The sequence below is a fragment of the Ranitomeya variabilis genome, chromosome 4, assembly GCF_051348905.1.
Source record: "Ranitomeya variabilis isolate aRanVar5 chromosome 4, aRanVar5.hap1, whole genome shotgun sequence".
NCBI lineage: Eukaryota > Metazoa > Chordata > Amphibia > Anura > Dendrobatidae > Ranitomeya > Ranitomeya variabilis.
In genome coordinates this window covers 127655083-127675373 of record NC_135235.1, presented here as the reverse complement: position 1 = coordinate 127675373, position 20291 = coordinate 127655083, and positions in this window count along the sequence as shown.

Sequence of the window (20291 nt, the reverse complement as noted above, 5' to 3'; positions counted from 1 at the left end):
GGCATCACCAAATACTCAAAGTGGCCCTCGGGCGTATTAAATGCGGTTTTCCACTCATCCCCCTGCTTAATTCGCACCAAATTATACGCCCCACGAAGATCTATCTTAGAGAACCACTTGGCCCCCTTTATGCGAGCAAACAAATCAGTCAGCAGTGGCAACGGATATTGATATTTAACCGTGATTTTATTCAAAAGCCGATAATCAATGCACGGCCTCAAAGAGCCATCTTTCTTAGCCACAAAGAAAAAACCGGCTCCTAAGGGAGATGACGAAGGACGAATATGTCCCTTTTCCAAGGACTCCTTTATATATTCTCGCATAGCAGCATGTTCAGGCACAGACAGATTAAATAAACGACCCTTAGGGTATTTACTACCCGGAATCAAATCTATGGCACAATCGCACTCCCGGTGCGGAGGTAATGAACCAAGCTTAGGTTCTTCAAAAACGTCACGATATTCAGTCAAGAATTCAGGAATCTCAGAGGGAATAGATGATGAAATGGAAACCACAGGTACATCCCCATGCGTCCCCTTACATCCCCAGCTTAACACAGACATAGCTTTCCAGTCAAGGACTGGGTTATGAGATTGCAGCCATGGCAATCCAAGCACCAACATATCATGTAGGTTATACAGCACAAGAAAGCGAATAATCTCCTGGTGATCCGGATTAATCCGCATAGTTACTTGTGTCCAGTATTGTGGTTTATTGCTAGCCAATGGGGTGGAGTCAATCCCCCTCAGGGGTATAGGAGTTTCAAGAGGCTCCAAATCATACCCACAGCGTTTGGCAAAGGACCAATCCATAAGACTCAAAGCGGCGCCAGAGTCGACATAGGCATCCGCGGTAATAGACGATAAAGAGCAAATCAGGGTCACAGATAGAATAAACTTAGACTGTAAAGTGCCAATTGAAACAGACTTATCAAGCTTCTTAGTACGCTTAGAGCATGCTGATATAACATGAGTTGAATCACCGCAATAGAAGCACAACCCATTTTTTCGTCTAAAATTCTGCCGTTCACTTCTGGACAGAATTCTATCACATTGCATATTCTCTGGCGTCTTCTCAGTAGACACCGCCAAATGGTGCACAGGTTTGCGCTCCCGCAGACGCCTATCGATCTGGATAGCCATTGTCATGGACTTATTCAGACCCTCAGGCACAGGGAACCCCACCATAACATCCTTAATGGCATCAGAGAGACCCTCTCTGAAATTCGCCGCCAGGGCGCACTCATTCCACTGAGTAAGCACAGCCCATTTACGGAATTTCTGGCAGTATATTTCAGCTTCGTCTTGCCCCTGAGATAGGGACATCAAGGCCTTTTCCGCCTGAAGCTCTAACTGAGGTTCCTCATAAAGCAACCCCAAGGCCAGAAAAAACGCATCCACATTGAGCAACGCAGGATCCCCTGGAGCCAATGCAAAAGCCCAATCCTGAGGGTCGCCCCGGAGCAAAGAAATCACAATCCTGACCTGCTGAGCAGGATCTCCAGCAGAGCGAGATTTCAGGGACAAAAACAACTTGCAATTATTTTTGAAATTTTGAAAGCAAGATCTATTCCCCGAGAAAAATTCAGGCAAAGGAATTCTAGGTTCAGATATAGGAACATGAACAACAAAATCTTGTAAGTTTTGAACTTTCGTGGTGAGATTATTCAAACCTGCAGCTAAACTCTGAATATCCATTTTAAACAGGTGAACACAGAGCCATTCCAGGATTAGAAGGAGAGAGAGAGAGAAAGGCTGCAATATAGGCAGACTTGCAAGAGATTCAATTACAAGCACACTCAGAACTGAGAAAAAAAAAAAAAAAAAAAATCTTCAGCAGACTTCTCTTTTCTCTGTCAATTAATTTAACCCTTTTAGGCCGGTCAAACTGTTATGGTTCTCAATGGCAAGAGAACATAGCCCAGCAAACATAAGAACTAGCTCTTGGAAGGATGGAAACTAAACTGACCATGAACTAAACCTGCCGCACAACTAACAGTAGCCGGGTAGCGTAGCCTGCGTTTTATCCCTAGACGCCCAGCGCCGGCCGGAGGACTAACTAATCCTGGCAGAGGAAAATATAGTCCTGGCTCACCTCTAGAGAAATTTCCCCGAAAGGCAGACAGAGGCCCCCACAAATATTGGCGGTGATTTTAGATGAAATAACAAACGTAGTATGAAAATAGGTTTAGCAAAATTGAGGTCCGCTTACTAGATAGCAGGAAGACAGAAAGGGCACTTTCATGGTCAGCTGAAAACCCTATCAAAATACCATCCTGAAATTACTTTAAGACTCTAGTATTAACTCATAACATCAGAGTGGCAATTTCAGATCACAAGAGCTTTCCAGACACAGAAACGAAACTACAGCTGTGAACTGGAACAAAATGCAAAAACAAACAAGGACTAAGTCCAACTTAGCTAGGAGTTGTCTAGCAGCAGGAACATGCACAGAAAGGCTTCTGATTACAATGTTGACCGGCATGGAAGTGATAGAGGAGCAAGGCTAAATAGCGACTCCCACATCCTGATGGAAACAGGTGAACAGAGAGGATGATGCACACCAGTTCAATTCCACCAGTGGCCACCGGGGGAGCCCAAAATCCAATTTCACAACAGTATCCATTATAGAAGGAATGTATTCCTTAGGGTTGGCTATCATGAGTAAAATATCATCAGCAAATGCCAATGTTTTAAGCTTATGTGACCAATCCCAATGCCCCCAAAGGAAAGGATCTTCTCCAGATATCTCAGCAAAGGGTCCAGGGCAATATTAAATAACAGAGGTGACAGAGGACATCCCTGCTTCACACCCCCAAAAATGGAAAATGAGGTTGATTGAATACCATTAAGCCAAATCAAAGATTGGGGGTTGGTATAAATTGTCCTTATAAAGTTGAAAAAAGTAAAGCCAAACAATCTATACTTAAGGGTTCAAATGAGGTGAGACCAAGACAATCGATCAAAGGCTTTATCAGCATTAAGGCTGACCAGTATATGCTGCTTGGCTTTAGACTGGTAACTATGTGTAATGGCAGCCAATGCCGTCCTAATATTATAAGTGATAGACCAACCATGGACAAAACCAATTTGAGATGAAGTGAGAATATCAGGAAGTATAGACTGAAGTCTACTGTATTAGCCATGATTTTGGTAAGCAATTTAAAATCAACATTTAGGAGGGAGATCGGATGGTGTGAGACAGGGAGAAGCGGGTCCTTGCCTGGCTTTAGCAACAAAAATAGACAAGCTTCGTTGAATCAGTCAGGCATAGAACCCGAGTCAATAATATGATTAAAAAGAAAAGTAAGGTGAAGAGTAAGTAAAGGTTGTAACATTTTATAGAATTCAACCGAAATCTTTGAAGATTTAATGACTAATCCCACTTCCCCAGGAAAGATCGGCTGATTTAAAATTTCCCTTTGGAGATGTGAATACTTTTCTTCCCAATGATGACAAAAGTATTCTAGGAGTGATACCTTTATTGGCTAACCAGAAAATATTATGTTTGCACCCTTTCAGAGCACAATGGCTCCTTCAGGCAAGATTACAAATAGATTAATAAGAAAAAAGCACATTTAAAGAATACTACAGAAGGACATTTGTTCAGGGGGGTGGGAAGTGGGATGCCTATAAAGATAAGCCAAGGAAATCAAATTAGGCATTTTCTTACAAATGGAGAGGCAGTGGGAATAATGTTCTTAGTTATCTGAAGTCCGTCTGGTGGAGGTGTGAATTGTATCAATGTAGTGACTCATAATTCCAGGTGTTAAATTGAGTTCTAGTGTCAAAGAATTGAACATCTTCATTAGTTTGAATTCCCAAATTTTTCTTTCCCTGTCATCCTTAAAGTGACCTTTTAGTATTAAGACATTTAAATCTGTCATACTGTGTCCATTTCCAGAGAAATGCTTTCCCACAGGTGTGTCCATTTCATTCCTGATTGTATGTCTGTGTAGATTCATCCTAGTTTGTAGTTTTTGCATGGTTTCCTCAATATAGATACTTACAGGGCACCTCGTACATTCTGTCATATACACCACGTTGGAGGATGTACATGAAAAGGAACCCGTGACCTTATAGTCCTGATTTCTGTTTGGTATGTGGACTATATCTGTTGGTAATAAGTGGGTAGGATACTAGTTTTGCATTTTTTATTGTTAAAAGGGGAATGTGCCAGTAACTGATGGTGATGAGAGGACACTTCTGACAAGGAGATTCCTTAAGTTAGGGGGCTGTTTGTAGGAGAGAAGTAGTAGTTTTAGGAATATGTTTTTCAATTTGTGGTTTCTGTGGAATATGGGTTGGAGATCAGCACCAATTTTCCTTAGGATGTTCATGTGGGGGTTGTATGTGACCACAAGAGGAACCCTGTTGTTATCCTCTCTCAATTTGTAATCCAGGAGGCTGTTTCTTGGGATCCTTGTAGCCCTGTGGATCTGTTCATCTATTACCAGTGGATGGTCTCCTTGTTGTAGGAATCTATTTTTTGGCTAACACGGTACCACAATACAATTTGTTATTGTACCTTTGGAGCTGGAAAGTTTGGGCAGATCAACCTTATGTAAAAATTTGTATCCATCCTCCTGGGATTCTAGGGATGGGCCATAAAGGTCTGTGCAAAAATCTCTGGAGTCACGGGTGATAGAGCCATCTGGTAATGCAATATTAGAGACTCTAGTAGCCATTTTGAATGGCTTCGTTAGGGATGCCAAAAGACGGCCTGGTTTATTACCCCAACGAAAATATTGATTGCATTGATGAGCTAACTGCGCCTGTTCATGCAATAGGGTGTTTAAGTTTTGTTTAGCCGTAAGATAGGCCTCTCTGAAGGAGGGAGTATTAAGTAATTTAAAATCTCTATATGACTGAGTAAGCTGGTCTAAGAGAGGCCGCAGGGAGGAGAACTATTCTTTTTTTCTGGGATACAAAGGAGATAATATGTCCTGCTCTAAGCACTGTCTTAGCAGTGGCCCAGAATAAGTTGATATCGTCTAGGTGTTCCAGGTTATCCTCCATGAAAGTCTCCCACCAACCAGTCATATAGCGTTTGAAGTCATCCGAAGTTTAAAAAAATGAGGGAAAACACCAACGAAAAGATACAATTCTACTAGTGGGGAGTTCCAAAGTAAGTAAACCCAGAGAGTGGTCCGAAATAACCGATGGGAGGATATCAACTGTTTTTAAGAAGGAAAGAAGAGGGGCATAGATTAACCAATAATCAATACGAGCATGAACATCATGTACTCTAGAATAAAAGGTGCATTCTTTCTTCATAAGGTGGCAGCATTTCCACGCATCAACTAGATCAAGCCTATCTAGTAGGAGTAGAAATTGCTCCAGTTGAAGAATGAGATGCAGGCAGAGGTATAGATCTATTAAGGAAAATGTCATGAAGAATATTTAAATCTCCACCTAATAATATATTAATGGGATGCCAACCATGAACAACGTCCAAGAGTCTAGCAAAAAAGGAAAGATTGGCAGTGTTGTGTGCATAAACATTAATGAGGCAATATTCCCGTTGTTTGATAATGACTCTGACTAGTAAATATTGTCCTGCCTTTTCTCTCACTACATCTTATAGAGAGTATTTGAGGCCCTTATGAAGCTATATGACCACCACACGCTTCTTCTGTGAAAAAAAAGCCTCCAAGCACTCCAATAATGTCTATTACTGAGCGCTGGGTGACCCCTGCAAAGTCAGTGAGTTTCTTGTAAAAAGATAATATGTGGGCGTAAGCAGGTAATATGGTCTAATACCTTTCTGCACTTTACCGGCGAATTGAGACCAGTCACATTCCAGGTTAACAGTTTGAGAAAGTCTATATTAATATGAGAAGCTATGTCATCGAAGGTAGCCATGTTAGCCTATCCCATATGGAGGCCAAAAAGTAGAAATAGTAGAAAAAGGACAAATGGGCAAAGGTCTATCAAAGCAAGCAGACCTTAATACACAAATTAACCAAAAAGACAGAGTACAGAATGTGCCCAAGGAAGGGAAACCCACCCCCCACCCCCAATCACCAAACAAACTGAAAAACAACATATAAACCACAATACTGAACATCAAGTTAAATTATCCTGACTAATAGCCGGCCGGTACGTCTCTGGCTCTGCACGGCTCTGTGCACTCACTACATGCACCTTTGAGGGAGGAATATGTAGCGCTCCACTTGCGCTTTGGACAAAAACTTCAGGACCCTTAACTGTATCTATTTATTACCAAGTAGGTTTATTAATGACTTCTCCATAAGCCTATGTGATATTGATTGCGGCAGTAAGGGCACAGCCACTATTTGCGGTTAATTGGGATAACCACCATACTAATCGATGGTAACACTCATTGGCATTTACAATTAGTCACTTGGTATACTTGATTCACAATTGATTTTAATGCTATCCATACAAGCACAATAGCAGCATTTAACTTCTGCATCGTTTAAGTGAATTACTATGTAGTTGTGATCCAGCAGCCTTCATTTGAGTATATCATCACAAGGGCCAGGGACAATTAACATTAGGCCATTATTTTTAGCGTGGTACCATACTGTTCCTTTTGAGGTTTAAACATCAGAAAAAAACAGGTAGGATTAGATCCAAATTGTTTAGTAAATATGAACACTACAGTGCCTTGCGAAAGTATTTGGCCCCCTGGAACGTTTCAATCTTTTCTCACATATCATGCTTCAAACATAAAGATACCAAATGTAAATTTTTGGCGAAAAATCAACAAGTGAAACACAATTGTGAAGTTGAATGAAATTTATTGATTATTTAAAATTTTTGTGGAAATTCAAAAACTAAAAAGTGGGGAATGCAATATTATTCGGTCCCTTTAACTTAATACTTTGTTGCGCCACCTTTTGCTGCGATTACAGCTGCAAGTCGCTTGGGGTATGTCTCTATCAGTTTTGTACATCGAGAGACTGAAATTCTTGCCCATTCTTCCTTGGTAAACAGCTCGAGCTCAGTCAGGTTTGATGAGATCGTTTGTGAACAGCAGTTTTCAGCTCTTTCCACAGATTCTCGATTGGATTGAGGTCTGGACTTTGACTTGGCCATTCTAACACCTGGATACGTTTATTTGTGAACCATTCCATTGTAGATTTTGCTTTATGTTTGGGATCATTCTCTTGTTGGAAGACAAATCTCCCTCCCAGTCTCATGTCTTTTGCAGACTCCAACAGATTTTCTTTAAGAATGGTCCTGTATTTGGCTCCATCCATCTTCCAATCAATTTGAACCATCTCCTCTGTCCCTGCTGAAGAAAAGCAGGGCCAAACCATGATGCTGCCACCACCATGTTTGACAGTGGGGATGGTGTGTTCAGGGTGATTAGCTGTGTTGCCTTTATGCCAAACATATGGTTTGGCATTGTTGCCAAAAAGTTCGATTTTGGTTTAATCTGACCAGAGCACCTTCTTCCACATGTTTGGTGTGTCTCCCAGGTGGCTTGTTGCAAACTTTAAACAACAATTTTTATGGATATCTTTGAGAAAAGGCTTTCTTCTTGCCACTCTTCCATAAAGGCCAGATTTGTGCAGTGTATGACTGATTGTTGTCCTATGGACAGACTGTCCCACCTCAGCTGTAGATCTCTGCATTTCATCCAGAGTGATCATGGGCCTCTTGGCTGCATCTCTGATCAGTCTTCTCCTTGTTTCAGATGAAAGTTTAGAGGAAAGGCAGAGTCTTGGTAGATTTGCAGTGGTATGATACACCTTCCATTTCAATATGATCACTTGCACCGTGCTCCTTCGGATGTTTAAAGTTGTGGAAATCATTTTGTATCCAAATCCAGCTTTAAACTTCTCCACAACAGTATCACGGACCTGCCTGTTGTGTTCCTTGGTCTTCATGATGCTCTCTATGCTTCAAACAGAACCCTGAGACTATCACAGACCAGGTGCATTTATACAGAGACTTGATTACACACAGGTGGATTATATTTATCATCATTAGGCATTTAGGACAACATTGGATCATTCAGGGATCCACAATGAACTTCTGGAGTGCATTTGCTGCACTGAAAGTAAAGGGGCCGAATAATATTGCACGCCCCACTTTTCAGCTTTTGAATTTCCACAAAAATTTAAAATAACCAATACATTTCGTAGAACCTCACCATTGTGTTCTACTTGTTGTTGATTCTTCAGCAAAAATTTATATTTGATATCTTTATGTTTGAAGCATGATATGTGGGAAAAGGTTGAAAAGTTCCAGGGGTCCGAATACTTTCGCAAGGCACTGTAGATTAGGGCCCAGCAAGAAACAGGCACAAATATATCCCAGGCAGGGCCAGGGTAAACTGCAATACGGAAAGCGAGCCCCAATGGAGGGGGGCTTTATCCATTATTTATCCAAGTACGTTTAGGTAGGTTATAAAACCACAGTAATCACTGCGTAGCGTTGACCTCCGCAGAAAAAAAGTTTATATCAGTAACAGGCTAAGAAGCAGTGTTTGATGTTGGTTCAAGGTGCTATGGAGCCTCAGAGAGATGAAGAAAACTTCAAATGGCAGCAAGGGCAGTAGTAAGGTAGGAGAAATGCTAACCATGTCTGATGTGGATTATTCTCTGCTGCACCATTCTTGCTCCAACTCACATGGGAGCCAGCCCTAGTTGGGAAGTGGTTAATCATCTGGCACTGTCCATGGTCACCTAATTTCCCAGGGGCCCTCATCACCCAGCCATACCAGGACGAACATCCCAACTGGCATCATGAACCTTTTAATTATTTTATTATTAACCCCCACAACTGACAAAGACTTGCGTGTGCCCCCTGGTCGAACCACACCAGCACTCGGAACCGCCATGCAACGGTACCGTGACCGCAGCTTCTCGGCCAATGTGGCACACTTGCAAGTGAGGAAATTGGATAATTAAGCACTTGCTATTAGGGTGCAACACAAGGCATTATAGAAGCCAATAGAGCATGAATGAAGCTCCAGTCTAAGTGGTCTGAACTTGGATCATCAATCAGTACTTGTGACTAATAAGCACAGAGACTGGCATTAGAGGTTCAGTGGCTGAAGCACAGGATTCTGTAGCTAGTACTCGATACATTGTGGCTTATTTGGGGAAACTCTGGATAGCTTTTTGTGTTCTCTGGTTTTCTTTAGATGCAGTTATGGGGAAGCATTGGTGGCTAACTCTATATGCTTAGTGGCTTACTCAGAATGCACTTTGTCTGGCACATGGAAAACTCAATAATTTAATAGTAGTGTTGAGCATTCCGATTCCGCAAGTATCGGGTATCGGCCGATACTTGCGGTATCGGAATTCCGATACCGAGTTCCGATACTTTTGTGATATCGGGAATCGGTATCGGAACCATATTCATGTGTAAAATAAAGAATTAAAATAAAAAATATGGATATACTCACCTCTCCGGCGGGCCCTGGATCTTACCGCTGTAACCGGCAGCCTCCGTTCCTAAGAATGAGCGCGTGAAGGGCCTTCGATGACGTCGCGGCTTCTGCTCACGCGACCAATCACAAGCCGCGACGTCATCGCAGGACCTTCACGCGCTCATTCTTAGGAACGGAGGCTCCCAGTTACGGCGGTAAGGTCCAGGGGCCGCCGGAGAGGTGAGTATATCCATATTTTTTATTTTAATTCTTTATTTTACACATGAATATGGATCCCAGGGCCTGAAGGAGAGTTTCCTCTCCTTCAGACCCTGGGAACCATTCCGATACTTTGCGTCCCATTGAAATGCATTGGTATCGGGTATCGGTATCGGCGAGATCCGATATTTTGCCGGTATCGGCCGATACTATCCGATACCGATACCAATGCATATCGGAAGGTATCGCTCAACACTATTTAATAGTAAGACCAAAAATGTACTTGTCCCCTTGAGTCACCATTAGTTGTAGTCTATGCAGGAGCTGCAGTCTGTATTAGAGATTGTTGCAGCCATAGAAATATGTAGTCTACATTTACTTCTGTCCAAAGCTGATTTCTTGGCTGTTGAGTGCGATTTATCAGTCTGAGAAGCTGTAAGAACATAACCTAAATGCTAGAGGTTTGGTATGCTTGGAGTTGCAAAACAAATATTGCATTAGTAGGAAAAGAGCAGTATTTAAAAATGAATATCAAAAAGTAATTTCCTCAGCTAATGTCTGCTTCATGCCAGCATATTTTACTAATGAGCCTAATGGCTGAAGTGTCACCAGTCAGACTTATTATCATGCTTATTTCGCAGCTCAAGTAAGAGTTTTATTTCTGCTTTTGATCTACGAGTTATAAACTTTGACTAGCTTGTGCACAATGAATAAGCCACTGCTACAGAAGTGATACTTTATAAATTATTTCATTATGTGCCACTGTGCCTCCATGAGCACAAAATATCAGACTTTTACACTGCAGGTGGAACTAAAAAGTAATTTATTGGATTCACTGGATCATCCTCTTGCTTTTAATAGAATTAAAAAAATCTTTGATGGGTAACTATTAAAGGTCCCAAGCAAGTTAGTTGAAATGAACTACACCCTCTTCCATTTTTTATTTTTTCTTGCCCCTCGACGTTGTATCTGTGTTTTTTGTTCCATTACAGAATTAAAGAATAAATCAATGCAATGGTTCATCACATATGGTTTATTCTGCACATTGTGCTTCCATATTTTTCAATTACATATGTAATTCATGACATCCTATGATCTAGCATGCAGTTTTGACGCACAAAAATTAGTTAGTCAATGTGTGTTTTTGAGGAAAACTTGCAAGTAAAGGATTGTAAATTTTCTGCCATTTGGATGAAAAAAATGTAGTAATTCTGTAGCTTATATTGGAACACATGGCTGATGATATCATACATTCAAATAACACTATATTTGATATGGACATAGACAAGTTTCTCATTATAAATCCTTACAAATGCAAAAATTGTCACCATCACATTGGTTTCATGCCTTTCTCTGGAACAACACTGCAGGTATACAGTTGTGCTCAAAAGTTTACTTACCCTGGAAGAATTTTTGCTTTCTCAACCTTTTTTAATGAAAACACAGTAGTTGAACAATAAATGGCTCCACTCAACCACTAACCATGAGTGGAGAAATAGTTTAGGTGTTATCATTCATATTCTCTGAAAAAAGGTAAAGAAAGCAAAAATTCTGCCATGGTATGTAAACTTATGAGCACAACTGTATAAACTTGGTGGACAACCTAAACAGCTATCATGTTATGTTTCTGATGATTACAATAATTGCTAATTCCTGTTTGACAATTGATGAACTCTCTCATTGTAGCAAAAATAACCTGTAATAATAATTTAAGTGCAACAATTAAGATGATGGAATAGGTTTCGTTATTTGAATTACTATGTTTTTTCATAAGCATTAGCGACTTCTTCATCCAATGTGGAAATTATAATAATATAAAAAAAATGAATAACAAGATACATATTCCCTTTTTATAACACAGATGCTAAAGTAAAAATCTTCTTTCTGACTGCTTGCTGCCTACAACAGCACAATAAATAATTAAGCTTAGCTTACCATGAGTGCATATGGCTGAAGGTAGTGAGGAAGCTTAACCCCTTCACCCCCAAGGGTGGTTTGCACGTTATGGACCGGGCCAATTTTTACAATTCTGACCACTCTCCCTTTATGAGGTTATAACTCTGGAACGCTTCAACGGATCCCGGTGATTATGACACTGTTTTCTCGTGACATATTGTACTTCATGATAGTAGTAAAATTTATTTGATATTACCTGCGTTTATTTGTGAAAAAAACGGAAATTTGGCGAAAATTTTGAAAATTTTGCAATTTTCCAACTTTGAATTTTTATGCAATTAAATCACAGTGATATGTCACACAAAATACTTAATAATTAACATTTCCCACATGTCTACTTTACATCAGCACAATTTTGGAACCAAAATTTTTTTTTGTTAGGGAGTTATAAGGGTTAAAATTTGACCAGCAATTTCTCATTTTCACAACACCATTTTTTTTTAGGGACCACATCTCATTTGAAGTCATTTTGAGGGGTCTATATGATAGAAAATACCCAAGTGTGACACCATTCAAAAAACTGCACCCCTCAAGGTGCTCAAAACCACATTCAAGAAGTTTATTAACCCTTAAGGTGTTTCACAGGAATTTTTGGAATGTTTAAATAAAAATGAGCATTTAACTTTTTTTTCACACAAAATTCACTTCAGCTCCAATTTGTTTTATTTTACCAAGGGTAACAGGAGAAAATGGACCCCAAAAGATGTTGTACAATTTGTCCTGAGTACGCCGATACCCCATATGTGGGGGTAAACCACTGTTTGGGCGCATGACAGAGCTCGGAAGCGAAGGAGCGCCATTTGACTTTTCAATGCAAAATTGACTGGAATTGAGATGGGACGCCATGTTGCGTTTGGAGAGCCCCTGATATGCCTAAACATTGAAACCCCCCACAAGTGACACCATTTTGGAAAGTAGACCCCCTAAGTAGCTTATCTAGCGGTGTGGTGAGCACTTTGACTCACCAAGTGCTTCACAGAAGTTTATAATGCAAAACCGTAAAAATAAAAAATCATATTTTTTCACAAAAATGATCTTTTCGCCCCCAATTTTTTATTTTCCCAAGGGTAAGAGAAGAAATTGGACCACAAAAGTTGTTGTACAATTTGTCCTGAGTACGCTGATACCCCATATGTGGGGGTAAACCACTGTTTGGGCGCATGGGAGAGCTCGGAAGGGAAGGAGCGCCGTTTGACTTTTCAATGCAAAATTGACAGGAATTGAGGTGGGACGCCATGTTGCGTTTGGAGAGCCACTAATGTGTCTAAACATTGAAACCCCCCCAAGTGACACCATTTTGGAAAGTAGACCCCCTAATGAACTTATCTAGAGGTGTGGTGAGCATTTTGACTCACCAAGTGCTTCACAGAAGTTTATAATGCAGAACCGTAAAAATAAAAAATCATATTTTTTCACAAAAATTATCTTTTCACCCCCAATTTTTTATTTTCCCAAGGGTAAGAGAAGAAATTGGACCCCAAACGTTGTTGTACAATTTGTCCTGAGTACGCTGATACCCCATATGTGGGGGTAAACCACTGTTTGGGCGCATGGGAGAGCTCGGAAGGGAAGGAGCGCCGTTTGACTTTTCACTGCAAAATTGACAGGAATTGAGATGGGACGCCATGTTGCGTTTGGAGAGCCCCTGATGTGCCTAAACATTGAAACCCCCCCACAAGTGACACCATTTTGGAAAGTAGACCCCCTAAGGAACTTATCTAGAGATGTAGTGAGCACTTTGACCCACCAACTGCTTCACAGAAGTTTATAATGCAGAGCCGTAAAAATAAAACAAACATTTTTTTCCAACAAAAATTATTTTTTATCCCCCAGTTTTGTATTTTCCCGAGAGTAACAGGAGAAATTGGACCCCAAAAGTTGTTGTCCAATTTGTCCTGAGTACGCTGATACCCCATATGTGGGGGGAAACCACTGTTTGGGCGCATGGGAGGGCTCGGAAGGGATGGAGTGCCATTTTGAATGCAGACTTAGATGGAATGGTCTGGAGGCGTCACATTGCGTTTGCAGAGCCCTAATGTACCTAAACAGTAAAAAAAAAACACAAGTGACACCATTTTGGAAAGTAGACCCCCTAAGCAACTCATCTAGATGTGATGTGAGAGTTTTGAACCCTCAAGTGTTTCACTACAGTTTATAACGCATAGCTGTGAAAATAAAAAAAAAAAAATTTCCCCCCAAAATTATTTTTAGCCCCCAGTTTTGTATTTTCCCAAGGGTAACAGGAGAAATTGGACCCCAAAAGTTGTTGTCCAATTTGTCTTGAGTACGCTGATACCCCATATGTGGAGGGGAACCACCGTTTGGGCGCATGGGAGGGCTCGGAAGGGAAGGAGCGCCATTTTGAATGCAGACTTAGATGGAATGGTCTGCAGGCATCACATTGCGTTTGCAGAGCCCTAATGTACCTAAACAGTAGAAACCCCCCACAAGTGACACCATTTTGGAAAGTAGACCCCCTAAGGAACTCATCTAGATGTGTTGTGAAAGCTTTAAACCCCCAATTGTTTCACTACAGTTTATAAAGCAGAGCCATGCAAATAAAAAATATTTTTTTTCCATAAAAATTATTTTTTAGCCCCCAGTTTTGTATTTTCCCAAGGGTCACAGGAGAAATTGGACCCCAAAAGTTGTTCTCCAATGTGTTCCGAGTACGCTGATACCCCATATGTTGGGGTAAACCCTTGTTTGGGCGCACGGGAGAGCTCGGAAGGGAAGGAGCACTGTTTTACTTTTTCAACGCAGAATTGGCTGAAATTGAGATCGGACGCCATGTCGCGTTTGGAGAGCCCCTGATGTGCCTAAACAGTGGAAACCCCCCAATTATAACTGAAACCCTAATCCAAACACACCCCTAACCCTAATCCCAACGGTAACCCTAACCACACCTCTAACCCAGACACACCCCTAACCCTAATCCCAACCCTATTCCCAACCGTAGATGTAATCCAAACCCTAACCCTAACTTTAGCCCCAACCCTAACCCTAACTTTAGCCCCAACCCTAACTGTAGCCTTAACCCTAACCCTAGCCCTAACTCTAGCCCCAACCCTAACCCTAGCCCCAACCTAACCCTAGCCCCAACCCTAACCCTAGCCCCAACCCTAGCCCTAACCCTAGCCCTAACCCTAACCCTAGCCCTAACCCTAGCCCTAACCCTAGCTCTAGCCCTAACCCTAGCCCTAACCCTAATGGTAAAATGGAAATAAATACATTTTTTAAATTTTTTTATTTTTCCCTAACTAAGGGGGTGATGAAGGGGGGTTGGATTTACTTTTATAGCGGGTTTTTTAGCGGCTTTTTATGATTGGCAGCTGTCACACACTGAAAGAAGCTTTTTATTGCAAAAAATATTTTTTGCGTTACCACATTTTGAGAGCTATAATTTTTCCATATTTGAGTCCACAGAGTCATGTGAGGTCTTGTTTTTTGCGGAATGAGTTGACGTTTTTATTGGTATCATGCTCGGGCACGGGAGATTTTTTGATCGCTTTTTATTCCGATTTTTGTGAGGCAGAATTACCAAAAACCAGCTATTCATGAATTTCTTTTGGGGGAGGCGTTTATACCATTCCGCGTCTGGTTAAATTGATAAGGCAGTTTTATTCTTCGGGTCAGTACGATTACAGCGATACCTCATTTCTATCATTTTTTTTATGTTTTGGTGCTTTTATACGATAAAAACTATTTTATAGAAAAAATAATTATTTTGGCATCTCTTTATTCTGAGGACTATAACTTTTTTATTTTTTCGCTGATGATGCTTTATGGTGGCTCGTTTTTTGCGGGACAAGATGACGTTTGCAGCGGTGCCATGGTTATTTATATCTCTCTTTTTGATCGCGTGTTATTCTACTTTTTGTTTGGCGGTATGAGAATAAAGCGTTGTTTTTAGCCTCGTTTTTTTTTTTTTTTTTTTTTTTACGGTGTTCACTGAAGGGGTAAACTAGTGACATAGTTTTATAGGTGGGGTGGTTACGGACACGGCGATACTAAATATGTGTACTTTTATTGTTTGATTTTTTTTATTTAGATAAAGGAATGTATTTATGGGAATAATATATATATATAATTTTTCTTTATTTAGGAATTTTTTTTTCTTTTTTTTTTTACACATGTGGGAATTTTTTTTAAAACTTTTTTACTTTGTCCCAGGGGGGACATTACAGATCGGTGATCTGACAGTGAGCACAGCACTCTGTCAGATCACCGATCTCACTTACAGCCGTGCAGGCTTACAAGCACCTGCACGGCACCCGGAAGTAATCCCTGCAGGACCCGGATGCAGCCCCGCGGCCATTTTGGATCCGGGGCCTGCAGGGATAGGAGGTAGGAGACCCTCGCAGCAACGCGATCACATTGCGTTGCTCCGGGGGTCTCAGGGAAGCCCGCAGGGAGCCCCCTCCCTGCGCGATGCTTTCCTGTACCGCCGGCACACCGCGATCATGTTTGATCGCGGTGTGCCGGGGGTTAATGTGCCGGGGGCGGTCCGTGACCACTCCTGGCACATAGTGCCGGATGTCAGCTGCGATAGGCAGCTGACACCCGGCCGCGATCGGCCGCGCTCCCCCCGTGAGCACGGCCGATCGTGCTGGACGTACTATTCCGTCCTTGGGAATTAGGGCCCACCCCACATGGACGGAATAGTATGTCCAATGGCAGAAAGGGGTTAAAGTTAGCTGTCAATAATTGGTCATCAAAGGTATATGTATACTAGTCATAAGCAAGCTCTAAAATGCTCGGTGCTCGTTACTCGAGTCAAGCAAATAGTAATGCTTGGGTGCTTGACCGGAGTAACGAGTATAATGGAAGTAAATAGGAAACTCAAGCATTTTTCTGATGCCCACCCCCTCCTCGCAGGTCTGGAGAGGTCTAAAAATTGCTCAAATCGATGAAAACAGTGCTGAAATGGCATGTGAACAGCATGGGGAAGACCTCTGGAAGCATCTCTGAATCCCAGGTCACTGCTGGGAACAATGTTGTCAAAGTATTACGTCACTTTTACGGACTGAAAAGAAAACATACAAAACTGAAATTAAAATTCATTTTACTGGAAAAAATTTTAAGAAACATTCTTTCCAGGATAATGACTTGTATATAAGGCAAAATAAATAAATGGTCCTCCACACCTTGGGCTATGTTCTCACATATTATATTTTCTGTGGTTTTGTCTATTTGCGTTTCTTTTAAGCTTGAAAAAAAACATTCACCAAAAATGTAATTTTAACAGTTTACTATTTTATCTGGCGTATGAGACATGATCAGACACATCCTGTTTATGTTATGAAGTAGGGACTCTAAAAGCCACACTTTTTTTCATGGCCATCAGGCGGCCCTCTCTTTTTGTAGAGGGCCATCAGGCAGCCCTTACTATTGTTAGAGGGCCAGCAGGTGGACCTCACTATTGTCAGAGTGCCAGCAGGTGGCCCTCATTCAAAAGTTTTAGAGGCCCAGCATCCAGCCCTCACTAAGCATTTTTGGAGAGCCAGCAACTGGCTATGCTTAGTGTAACACCCTAGGTAACCAGTTGTTACAGTGATGTTGCCTTCTTTTCGGGGAGGGCAACGTCATGCTTGGAGGCAAGGAGGATTCTCTTTACCAGGTAAGCACCCACATTCAACACGTTCTGAATCCATGACAGAAGGGGGAGCTCTGAACCCAGATTCCAGGGAGCTTCCCTAGCTTTAAGTGTTCTGGTCTGGAGGAGGAGTTAGTTAGTTGGTCCAGGGAGACCAAACAGTGAGTCTGGAGAGACAGTGGAGGTGAGAGGAGTAGACAGCGGAGCCGTGCAGCCAGGACTGAGCTGCAGCTCCAGAAAAGGAAGAGAATCTGAAGGGTTGAATGTAGTGAAGCATCAGATGAAAGGAGCACAGTGGAGAAGGAAAAGGGATCAGAGGGGAACTTTGACTGGGCACCCCCAGAGCCAGAGCGCAGGAATCGGGCACCGGGAGCCCGAGGCTGTGTTGTACTCCAGGACATATAGCAGAACCGGATGGCATAGGACTGTATGTTATTTGCCCACACCACACCTGGAGGTGAAGCAGCACCTGAAGAGCCCGGGTCGTGATAGAGACCCTATAAAACGGCTGAAGCTGCCCACCATACAGGTACCTGTCTCAGGACAGGAGAGAGAGGATGCTGCAAGCAAGCTACAGACAGCAGGGACCTCGCATACTAGCGCAAGTGGGAAAGCTTACGGACCTCACCTGGGAGAGGGATCCACTATTGCCTCCGGGCCGGCCGGACCATTACACCACCTGTCCCTGGTACCCTGGACTGTGGACTGCTACTGCCAGTAAACCAGGTAAAGACTTTACAACTCTATGTCCTCCACTTATTTGTCGGCATACACCATCCTTGCCCATACATCTTGGGAGCCCTGGGGACCCCTCTTCACCTGTGGGAAGCATCACCATCTTGCTGCAACATCACTCCAGAGGACCCCTTTAAGCAGCTTCGGTCTCTCTGACCAAGAACCACAGGTGGCATCACGATTAAACTTTATTCCAAAATACCTTTTAAAGACCTTTCCCCTCAACTTGAATGCCCAGGGCACGGACCGGGCTGCTGACACGTGACCACCCCCATAATTGCGACCAGACCCGGTGCCGAGTACCCCAGGCCCTGGTAGGGCGACTCACTTTGCATAGCCTTATATTGCTACGCCAATATAAATAATAAATCGTATTAATAATGTAAGGTTTGAAACTTGGAGGGCCAGCAGGCAGCCCTCACAATTTATAGAGGGCCAGCAGGCGGCACCCACTATTTTTAAAAGTCCAGCAGATGTCTTGTGGACAGATGAGACCAAGATAGAACATTTTGGTAAAACACATCATTCTATTGTTTACTGTAAATGGAATGACTCCCACAAATATAATAACACAGTAATTGCAGTCAAATATGGTGGAGGTTCAAAAGATATGTTGGGTTTGGTTTGCTGCCTCTGGCACTGGGTTCCTTGACTATGTGCAAGGCATCATGAAATATGAAGATTCCCAAAGGATTCTGAGTGTCAATGTAGTGTCCAGTGTCAGAAAGCTGGGTTTGTATCCTAGGTTATGGGTCTTCCAACAGGACAATGACCCCAAACATACTTCAAGAAGCCCCCAGAAATGAATGGAAACAAAGCACTGGAGAACACAGAAGGGGTAATTTCAGCTCCAGTAGCGTCTCTCACCACTACCTCTTACATACAGATGCTACAGAAAAACTACAAATAGACACATTAACTCCATCATGCCACAGCCCTTTTTCGTTTTGGAGTCTTTGTTTTTCACTCCCCTTCTTCCCAGAGCCATAACTTTTTTATTTTTCCATCAATATGGCCATGTGTAAGCTTGTTTTTGGCAGTACGAGTTGTACTTTTGAACAACACCATTGGTTTTACCATATCGTGTACTCGAAAACAAGAAATAAAATTCCAAGTACGGTGAAATTGCAAAAGAAGTGCAATTCCATAGCTGTTTTTTGGATTTTTTTTTTTACTACAGTATATTCATGAAATGCTACCATTATGATTCTCAAGGTCATTACAAGTTCGTAGATACCAAACATGTATAGTTTTTTTTATTTAAATGGTGAAGACAAATCCAAAGTTTGCTAAAAAATAAATAAATAAAAAAATTAAATTGCATCATTTTCCGAGACCCGTAGTGTCTTGATTTTTCATCATCTGGGACTGGGTGAGGGCTTATTTTTAGCGTACCAAGCTGATGTTTTTAATGATACCATTTTGGTGTGGATAGATCTTTTGATCGGCAATTATTGCATTATAATGCAATGTTGCTGCTACCAAAAAAATGTAATTCTGGTGTTTTGACATTTTTTCCCTATGTCATTTACTGATTGGATTAATTCTTTTTATAGATTGATTGAGTGATTCTGAAAGCGGCGATACCAAATATGTGCATTTTTTTAATTGTTTTATTTTGAATGGGGGAATGGAGGGCAATTTGAACTTTTACATCTTTTTATTTTTTTATATATATTTTTAAAACTTTTTTTTACTTTTCACTTGTTTCAATAGTCGGAAGCTGCGATAATCCGATTGCATCTGCTACACACAGGCAATCTGATCAATGTTCTCTTGCTATGAGTGCCGACCGCTGGGGGGCTCATAGTAATGACAATCACAAGGGTCTCCTACAGACCTCAGGTTGTCATGCCAACCCATCCACAACCTCCAGTCATCTGATACGGGCACCAATGGGCGGGATTAGTAATGCGCTTCCGGCACAATCACATTAAATGCTGCTGTCAGAGATTGACAGTGGCATTTAACAGGTTAACTGCCATGGGTGGATCACCATTTCACCAGCAGTGGTTAGGGACACATGTCAGCTGTTCAAAACAGCTGACATGTGCCAGTAAAGATGTGGGCTCAGCGCTGTAGCTCACATCAAAGCGAGGGACACGACATGCACCGTACATGTACGGCGCATGTCGGGAACTGGTTAAATCAGTTAATTTTGCCTGCTTTGATAAATTTCTGAGTACAGATCACAATAAAAAACACAAATCTATGTATGTATGGATAAATCTATGTATACATGTATATATGTATGGAAAAAAGCAATCAAGTTATGGACTGTGGAAGAGATGTATGTAACCAGAATGAACACTCATTTCCAGCAGATGATACCTAGCACCTATCCCTACACTAAACACAGCTAACAGTGGTATTAATAGGGAATAGAGTAGATATTACCTTGATATTTATTTTTTAGGTTGCAGCAGCAGGGAGT